This window comes from Mus caroli, chromosome 9 (assembly GCF_900094665.2).
Source record: "Mus caroli chromosome 9, CAROLI_EIJ_v1.1, whole genome shotgun sequence".
NCBI classification, from domain to species: domain Eukaryota; kingdom Metazoa; phylum Chordata; class Mammalia; order Rodentia; family Muridae; genus Mus; species Mus caroli.
This window is the reverse complement of record NC_034578.1, coordinates 53,632,176-53,642,468: the sequence shown is the minus strand read 5'-3', so window position 1 is coordinate 53,642,468 and position 10,293 is coordinate 53,632,176. Positions and strand designations below refer to the sequence as shown.

General features: G+C 43.8%; 1 protein-coding gene across 1 annotated transcript in view; it reads right to left on the bottom strand.

The window, feature by feature from the left end:
- The window catches only part of Snupn (snurportin 1), a 34,922-nt gene extending 32,785 nt beyond the window's left edge, over positions 1 to 2,137 (bottom strand). Inside the window, exon 1 of the mRNA XM_021172367.1 lies at positions 2,098 to 2,137. The gene's annotated coding sequence lies outside the window, so the exon portion shown is untranslated. The remainder of the gene's footprint in view (positions 1 to 2,097) is intronic.
- Positions 2,138 to 10,293: the final 8,156 nt, after the last annotated feature.

Genomic DNA, 10,293 nt, shown 5'->3' with positions numbered 1-10,293 from the left:
GGGGGAGAACATATGTGACAGGAGAGCAAAAAGAAGGCTGGGAGAAAGGTACAACAGGGAGAACACAATGACTAAAACGGTGGTCGCCAGGTACAGAAGCACATTCACATAACCACAGCACCCGGAAGGATCACTGCAAACTGAAGGCCAGGCTGGTTTAGATAATGAGCTCCAAGTCAGTCAGGAATACATCAGAGAGACCGTGTTCTCAAACAACAAAAATGTGGTGATTCACACCTATAATATCATAACCTCACTGCACAGGGTGAGGAATGAGGGTGACAAGGCCTGGATGGGCCACAGAGTAAGCTCACAACCAACCTGCTAGCCTGGCAAGACCTTAATTACCTCAGAAAGAAAAGAAAACAGGTTGGAACCAGGCTCACCAATACCTAAAACCCCAGCACTGGGGGGATCATGGAGGATGGCAGGAAAGGAGGACCAGCAATTCAAAGTCAGTCTCGGATTCTTAGGGAGTTCTAGATATGTGTGGGTCTATTGAGACCCTGTCTCAAAACAAACCAAAACAAACAAACAAAAAAAAACAGGCTGGAGAAATGGCTCAGGGGCTAGGAGCACTTGCCCCTCCTCCTGAGAAATTAGGTTCTATCCCCAGCACCAACACAGTGGCTCACAACAAATCTGGTACTCTCTTCTGGCCTCTGTGAGCACCAGACAAGCACATGGTACACATACATGTAGTGAGGCACATAATAAACTAAATCGTTTTTTAAAGGGGGTAGCTGGAATTATAACTCAATAGAGGAGTGTTTCCATTGCACGTGTGATGTCCCGAGGTCCAATTCCCAGTTCTGCAATCCAGCCCGTCAATGTAGCTAAGCAGCTGGCTTTGTAGCCCAGTGACAGTGCTTGGTTATGATTGATTTGGGGATGGAGTGAGGTTAGTAAACATCTTAACCATTCAAATATACAGTTCTGCAGCGGGAAGTATCTTTACACTGTTATCAACTGTTTCCATCTTGCAAGGCTGGGTAGGTCAGGACGGGACAGGGTGGAAGGGTACTGGAGAGATGGTTCAGCCATTAGGCTAAGAGTACTGATTATTCTTCCAGAGGACCTGGGTTCCACGTGGTGATCCATGACCACCTGTAAACCAATTCCAAGGAACTAACTGGAACTCTCTTCTGACTTTCTTCCCAGCACTACACCCATGTGGTGCGCAGACATGTAGGCAAAACACACATACACATATGCATACAGGAAAATAAACAAATAAAAGAACAAAGGATGGTGCTATACCTCACTTGGTAAAGTACTTGCCAAGTGCGCACCATATTTGCACCAAGCCTTGGGTCTGAAACCCAGAAGAAAAAGAAGAAAGCTGCATTCATATATCCTAAGACATTAAAAATACTTTTTTTTTTTTTTCTGTTTTGTTTTGTTTTCCGGACAGGTTTTCTGTGTAACATCCCTGGCTGTCCTGGAACTCTCCTTGTAGTCCAGGCTGGCCTCGAACTCATAGAGATCTGACTGCCTTCTGAGCGCTGAGATTAAAGGTGTGCAACCACCACACCCGGCTAATACTTTATAAGAATATTTGTTAAAAGTGACTATTATCAGTGTGGATTTAAGGTGTGCATCAGAGTGTCTGTAAAATAACCGGGAGTATTCAGTAGATAATTACTGAGCTTCCCCATCAAGGTATCCTGAATAGTATGCCATAGAAATGATCCCTAACAGGACCCTACGTGGCATACACCTGCAATGGCAGCAAGACAGGAGGCCGAGGAAAGAAGCGAACTAACTCCTAAGTGTCAGGCTCACTCAAGCCTCTTCTCCAGCCCAATAGATGCTCCCACCGCACGTCCGTGAACTCTGCCGCCCTCCCCGCCACTGTCTCTCTAGCAATGGAGTCGTCTGTCTTTCGGTTACAGAATTCTCCCTGCCACACATTAATGTTCCTCATGAGTTTGAGCCAGACAGCCTGGAATACAACGACAAAAATATGGCCAAGTCCAAGTCCCCCAAGACTGGCCGCCTCCCCAGGTAACGGCTGCGAAGCCAGTCCTGGGTCATCAGAAGAAGTTTGAGCTTGTGGCTGAGAGAGAACGCCAAAGTAGATAGGGCCAGACTTACCGCACCTCCGTACCACTCGCGCACGCCGCCAGTGCCTGTGCCGACTGACCAATTAGGTGCCTTAGCGGAGCTAGGCACGCCCCGCTCAAGCTTGCACGCGAACTTCCGGCTCCGCCTACCGTGGTGCATCTTGGGAGTTGAGTCGGGCAGGCCATTACTTCCGCCCTGAGCTGAGCGACTCTTCTCGCCAGGGAGGGGCTTCCAGGTTTGCTTTAGAGTTTTTTTGGGATTCTAGCGAGATTGTCCGCGATACGGAGCCTTCAGTACTGATCGCAAACTTGTCCCGGATCCTTTCACCGACAAAACCGTGACTTCGTGGCCGCCACCTCTCCGGGTGTGCAAACTCGAGAGTTGCACTGACAGCCCTTTTGTCTTGTTTGTGCGATTTTCTGAATCGCTTTCAGGTTTCGAGCTAATAAACGTTCCTTCCCTTCCTTCCTTTCTTTCTATAGCCCTGGCTGTCCTGGAACTCACTTTGTAGACCAGGCTGGCCTCGAACTCAAAAATCCGCCTGCCTCTGCCTCCCGAGTGCTGGGATTAAAGGCGTGCGCCACGCCGCTAGCCCTTTCTAACACGATGCGGAAAGGGACCTGGCTCGATTCCTGATAGGTAGCGTTCAGCATTTGAGTGCAGCACTTAGTCCGGTGTGAAAGTGGTTACATGAGTGGACCAAGTGCTCGAGATTTAGGAGACCCTAAGCAAAACTACATACATCGTGTCTGCAGGGTAAGACTTCTAGGATGTAAAATGAAAACAAGACTTGCTACTTAATGCTTATAATGTGAGCCAGATGCGTTGCTTCTAACACCTCAATGAACTGGGGTGTGGCTAGGGATGTTGCTCAGCAATGTGTTTGTATAGCCTGCGCTAAACTTGCAGTGGCACCACCCTGTAATCGAACAACAGGGGGTGAAAGCAGGACTGGCTGGTAGTGCTAGTGCATGCCTTTAATGCCAGCATTCAAGAGGCAGAGAAAGGCAGATCTCTAAATTAAAGGACAGCCTGGTCTGAAGAGTTCCTGGAAAGCCAGGCGCCCTGTGGGTGGTGGTGGGGAAGTAATTTGGCCAGGGTTGTCAGGAACCATAATGGGACAAGCTAATAACTAGCAGTTGATTATCCTGAAGTGGCCTGCTTCGGATTATATAATCTGTGACAGGTGAGCCCTTATTAAGCGAGGCTGTAAGGGAAAGATTCCTGCTATTAATATGCTTCTCCTGTTATTATTAAATATATATAACAATCACTAAGTAGTAGCACACCCCTTTGGAGTAGATCTCTGTAGATCGACGAAGTTGTACTATCTTCTAGTGATGCTATATAGACAAATAGATGACTTAAGTCTTAATAATGAACCTATAAGAATTCCTAAAATTATATCCGTGACTATTAAGCTCTTTAATAATAGGACTGCTATTAGGTCCTTTTCTGATAGTCAAAACTGCAATGAGAACTGCCAGTCTCCCTAGTGTCACCAGTTAATTGCTCTTAGATAACCAGACTTTCTCCTACATTCCAAGAGGCTGTAAAACAATTACCCAAAGATTATAAAAGGGGAACTAACGATTTATTATAGGTGCTAGGACAGAAGATAAAATACTGACTGAGTTTATCTATACAAAACTTGACTTATAACTTAGTTGTGGTTTTAAACCTTTGGTGAACCTGTAGGGCTGAGACAAGTGATGGATGTTTAGCCAGATAATTACTCCTAATGGATATGCATGTAAACAATCTGTTGTAAACTTCTACTTCAACTTATGATTTGATTTTCTGTGTGAACTTTTGATGTACTTTTTAACATATGATCATGTATTCTGAAAGATGTTTAAGGTCTGAGGACAAAGAGAAGAGTCAGATTTGAGGGACTGAGGTGAGAGGAACGGAGGTGAGAAGAACTGAGCTGAGAGAGGAACTGAGCTGAGGAGAAGTTTTTAGACAACACTTTTTATATTAGAAGGAGAATGCAGAGTGGAATAACTTAGAAATTATAGGTAACATAAAATACTAAGAGAGCAATGTGCAGAATGCAGAGGGAAAGAGGAAAAAAGAAGATGTCACAGAGAGCAGAAGGAGCAGGCAGGCTTCTCTTTACCATGAGATGGAACAGGTCCCATGGTGAGGACAAGGCAGGTTTAGTTTTATTAAAAGAACAAAGCTTTTTTTCTTACAAACATGGGTTTAATTCACTTAGCATTAAAAGGGTAGAAACCTTTTCTTTCTCTATGTAATAAAGATTGGAGCGCATTTTTCATCCAGAATGAGGGAGGTCTTTCTGCACCGGTGCTTGGCCTTTTGCTCCATATGCATATGTAAGTGTGGATGTGTGTGTCAGTATATAATTGTGAGAATGTATACAAACTTACCACACCAAGGTGCCACTCACGAATACTGCCAGTACCTATGGGAACTGGCCAATTTTCTGAATGACTCTGAGTTCTCAACCATCTATAATGGGATCTGGTGCCCTCTTCTGGCATGCAAGTGTACATGCAGATAGAGCATCTGCATATATACCCTTTGGGGAAAAAAAAAAACTTAACAAAGAAAAATTCTTTTTTTTTTTTAAAGAATTTATTTATTTATTATATGTAAGTACACTGTAGCTGTCTTCAGACACTCCAGAAGAGGGCGCCAGATCTCGTTACGGATGGTTGTGAGCCACCATGTGGTTGCTGGGATTTGAACTCTGGACCTTTGGAAGAGCAGTCGGGTGCTCTTACCCACTGAGCCATCTCACCAGCCCCCAAAGAAAAATTCTAACTAACTGAAAGTGCTTGGACCCACCCAGCTTTAGCCTTTTTATTTTGAGACAGGGTCTGGCTCTGTAGCCTATGCTGACCTCAAACTCTGAGCAGCCTTCCTGCCTCCACATCCCAATAGCTGGGATTACAGATGTATGCTACCACACCTGGCTTCAGCTTTGACATTTATAAAATTGGGGAAATCTATAATATGTAGCCTAGAGCCTATCACAAGAGTGACATCCCTTTCCTATTCCATACTTTGCATTTCAAGTGAGCCTGACCAACCCTGTCTCATACTGGGGGATAAGGGAGCAAGTTAGACTGACGGTTAAAATCACCTGCCAGCCTGAGATGACCCAAGTGACCAACCCTAAACTAAGTCAATGATTCCCATCTGGCATGTTATCAAGGTCATGTGGACAGAATTCACATCTGTATTTGAATCTACTGTTGAAGACTGAAACCCATGTTGAAGCCTGTTCCCTAGTTTAAAATCACCCCTGGCTTTGCTGTAACCCTTTTGTTTCATGCCTGCAAGCATTTCATGTTGCTAAGGAAGTCAGCAGCTTGACTATAGACACAGAAAAATAGTCTGGCTCAGAGCAAGGCCAACCATATATCCTGAGGTTTATCATTATTGTTGCTCTTGGAAATTCCCCAACTGTAGCCTTCACTAGAGCCAAGCAAGATAGAGAACAGCTTGAACTGTTCTCTAAACTATTAAAAACACTTGGAAAAAAGGCAGACCACCCTACAACCTTCCCCACACACGTGTATGTGTTCATTATAGGTTTTTTTCCCTATATAAACTGACCCTGGAAAATATTCATGGTCATAGCTTTCAGAACCTGAGTCTGAGCCATGTCCCTGATCCAGCAGTCCTGGGGGGGTGTGGTCAGTAAAACAGCCCCTTTTAACTGAGATGGTGTCTGAATGATTTGTGTGGTGATTCCCAGACTTTAACATCCTCTACCTTGATCTCTGGGGTAGAACCATAATTCCTACTTTGAAAAATCTCCACTCAGGAACCTAACCCTTAGGATTTAGAATTGGAACAGTGGTTCATAATCAAAGGGGAGGTGCCAGCTGAGCATTTTGGCACATGTCTTTAATCCCAGCGCTTGAGAGGCAAAGGCAAGCAATTTCTATGAGTTTAAGGGAAGCCTGGTAAATTCCAGGACAATTAGAGCTACATAGTGGGACCATGTCTCAAAAAACAAAAAAAAAAAAAAAAAAAAAAAAAAAAAAAAAAAAAAAAAAAAAAAAAAAAAAAAAAAAAAAAAAAAAGAAAGAAAGAAAATACCACCAGGCCAGAATGAATGAATGCTGAAACAGGGCATTCACAACCCAACTGCCAGAACTCAAGATGGGACAGACATCTGAGTTCTCAAGGCAGAGCCACAACCAAGCATAGCAGAGAGGGGCAGATACAAGTCCTGGAAGGTGAAGGGACAGATATCTCTTTGGCCATTGAGAATTGGGATTTCTCCAGGAATACACGCTGGGAGAAGAAAAATGCTGAAGCCTCCTGCCAGCCGCAGGGAGAAACTGTCTCCTGGATAACTGTTCTAACAACTTATTAGAGGCCACCTTACCCAAGAGTCCTTTGGCTTAATTTTCACCTTTTATTTAAGCTTGAACCTCACGTCAAGACCCTAAAGATGTTTACTGGACACTTCTGCTTCGGTCTCCTGAGTAACTGGAATATGAGCCTATAACATCTTTTATTGGTGTGTTCAATGGAATTCACCATGCCTGGCTTCATCTTCCTTTTTTTAGGAAGGGTAAAGGGTAGGGATCGAGTTTCGAAAGTCTTGTGCAGCGTAGGCTGGCCAGGAACACCTCAAGCAGTGGATGACCTTTGATCCTTCATTTCTGGAGCTCTGAGATTGGGGTATACAGCACATCCCATTTTTCTTCCTCCTTTTCAATAGTCAGCTGACTCCAGGTTAAATATATTCAGTCATCAAGAGAGGTCAGTTAATATTGAATTTAGAATTCTATTTTCATTCTATTCATTTTTTGTTTCAGGGATATTGGGGACTAAACCCTAAGATTCTCATATTCTAACCAAGTGCTTTTCACTGGCTAACTGAGCCATTCTATTCTTAATCTAAGGGAAGCCTTAGCCCTTTATAGCCAGTCCTTTGGGGTCTCATGAAGTCGCCCAGGCTAGCACAGATTTACACTTAACTCTAGGAAGGTTTAAGCTTCTAATTCCCAGCTTTTTCCAAGCTAATTAGCCCAAGCTAATTTCCCATGTAGCTTGGATTACAGATCTACATCACAAGACCTAATTTCTAGTTATTGTTGTTGTTTATAAAGATTTATTTTTAGTTTGTGTGCATGTTTTGCCTAAATATATGTATATTGCACCACAAGCATGCCTGCTATTCAAGGAAGCCAGAGGAGAGCATTGAATCTTAGGACTGAGGTTACACGGTGCTGTGAGCTGCCTGATGTATGTTCTAGGAATCAAATCAAGGGCCTCTGCAAGAGCAGCAAGTGCTCTTAACCTCTAAGCCATCTCCACAGCGTAGCTAGACTTTGGCTATTTGTAGGTTCTTTCTTCCACCCTTCTCTAGCCTTTCTCCACCCTTTCAAACTCCTAACACTAGATAGAAAAGAGGTAGAGAGGAAAGGGGTCAACGTTATCATTTGACTACTTCCTGTAGATTAGAGGCCTTGGACTCCTTCAGGTAAGTTTGATCTTCACCATCAAGATATATTTCTTCTTTTTTTGCAGATGACTACTTAAAAACCAACAACCCTCAAGGCCAGCCTGGTCTACAGAGTGAGTTCCAGGACAGAAAAATCCAAAAAAAAAAAAAACAAAAAACAAAAAACAAAACAGCCCACTAACCTATTGGGGTTCTAGCATTTATATACCTTCTGAAAAGCACCCAGCATTCCAAATATCACGGAATCGAAGAAGCTATCGGCAGCTGGCAGAATCACACCCTGACCAGAGCATGAGGCAAACCATAGTCAGCTGCTGTGGACAGTAAGGAGCAGCCTCATGTCCCACACCCGGGATTAAAATGAAAACATATTCTTATATTTCTGTGTGTGTGTGTGTTTAAAGAAACCAAACTTCCAACACTGTCACTACACCCCAGCCCCCTTCAAGTCCCCTTTTAACATTTTGTTTTGAGATACAGTCTCACTAAGTTACTCAGGCTAACTAACCATGAACCCACACAGTAGTCTAGACAGGTCTTAAACCTGAGAGCCTCCTGCCTCAGCGTCTTGAATAGCCTGGGATACAAGTCTGTACTACCCAGCTCATCGAAATTAAGTTAATCAAAATAAAAAACTTTTGAGCTGAAAAGATGGTTTAGTGATTGTCTTAGTTAGGATTACTATTGTTGTAATGAAATACCATGCAGAAGGAAAGTTGGAGAAGAAAGGGTTTTATTTGACTTACACTTGGACATCACTGTTCATCATGGAAGGAAGTCAGGACAGGAACTCAAGCAGAACATGAACCTGAAGGCAGGAGCTAATACAGAGCTCATGGAGGAGTGCCCCTTACAGCTCGTTCCTCATGGCTTGCTCAGCTTGCTATTACTATAAAAATCCAGGACCACCAGCACAGGGGTGGCCCCATGCACAAAGTGCAGGCCCTCCCCCATCAATCAGTAGTTAAAGGTCCTAGCCAGGCTTGCCTGCAGCCCAATCTCATGGAAGCATTTTCTTAATTGAGGCTCCCTCCTCTCCAAGGACTCTAGCGTGTGTCAAGTTGACATAAAACTAGCCTGCACAGCAGGTAAGAGCATATCTAGTCTTCTAGAGGACCTGAGTTCAATTCCCAGCACCCATATTAGGAAATTCAAAACTCCCTATAACTCCAGAAAGCTCCAGGACATCCAATACCTCTGGCCTCTGCAAGCTCTTGTATTCACAATAAGCACATAATTAACATGTACACACAATTAATAAAAATAAATCAATTTTTTGGAAACAGGGGTTTTCTGTGTAGCCCTGCTGTCGTGGAACTTGTTCTGTAGATCATATTGGCCTTGAATTTAAGAGGTTAGCTTCCTTCTGCCTCCCAAATGCTGGGATTAAAGGTGTGTTCTACCATCAGCCAGCAGTAAATCTAAATAAAACAAAACAGAAAGCCTTTTGAGCTGAATGTGGTAATATACACTTGAGGTCCCTGCTACTCAGGAAGCTGGAGGCAGAAGGATCACTGCTTGGGTTCAGGAACTGTAAACCAGCCTGGACAACATAAAGATGCTGCTTCCAATATTAAGCTGAGTGTGGTGGCACCTGCCTTTAATCTCAGCATTTGGGAGACAGGGGCTGGTGGATCTCTTAAGTTCAAGACCAGGATGGTCTACAAAGTGAGCTCCAGGATAGCCAGTGCTACATTGAGACCATGTCTCATCTCCTACCTTTCAACCCCACCCCTCCTCCCACAACAACAACAACAAAAAACCCAAAAAAACACAAACAATGAGCTAGGCGTGGTGATGCACACTTTAATCCCAGTACCCAAAAGACCTGCAGGAACTCTCTGAATCCAAGACCTGTTAGTCTACACAGTGAGGTCCAGGTCAGTTACAGCTAAATGGTAAGATGCTACAAATAATTTAAAAAGTAAAAGGAGCCAGGCAGTGATGGTACATGCCTTTATCCTGGCACTCTGGGGCAGAGGCAGGCAGATAGATCTCTGAGTTTGAGGCCAGCATAATCTACCATGTGAGCTCCAGGACAGCCAAAGCTACACAGAGACACTCCATCTCGAAAAACCAAAAGAGTAAAAGAACTAGGCTATAGCTTAGTGATGTGTGTAGCCTGCATGGAGAAAAGAAAGGATTGGCTTTTGCTGCCAGGAGATGCAATAAACACTCTGAGCCAAGTTGCCATAGCTACTTTTTGAAAAGATTTATTTATTCTCATTTTGTGTATATGAGTGCTTGCCTGAATGTATGCATGTATATCACCTGCATGACTGGTGCTCAGATGTCAAAAGCAAGCACTGGATCCTGGGAACTGGAGTTATACATAGTTGTAAGTACCATATGGGCAGTGGACATCAAACCTAGGTTCTCTTCAAGGAAAGCAAGTCTCTGAACTGCTAAGGTCTCTCAAGCCCTATGCCATAGTTATGTAACAGGGCCCCAGACCTTAGTAGGCCTGCAGACCTCACACAACCGACTCCATGATGGCAGTGCCATTCAGGCTGGAAAACAATGAAAACAAATACCTAATCCATCAAAGTCCATAGCTCTGGAAACGTCTCTAAAAGTACTACTTTTGGGCTTTTGTAATTCCACTTCTGGCAAACTGTTCTTTTTAAGTGTGTCAACCCAAAACGTGATTTTTTTTTTTTTTTTTTTGTTTTTTTGAGACAGGGTTTCTCTTTATAGCCCTGGCTGTCCTGGAACTCACTTTGTAGACCAGGCTGGCCTCGAACTCAGAAATCCGCCTGCCTCTGCCTCCC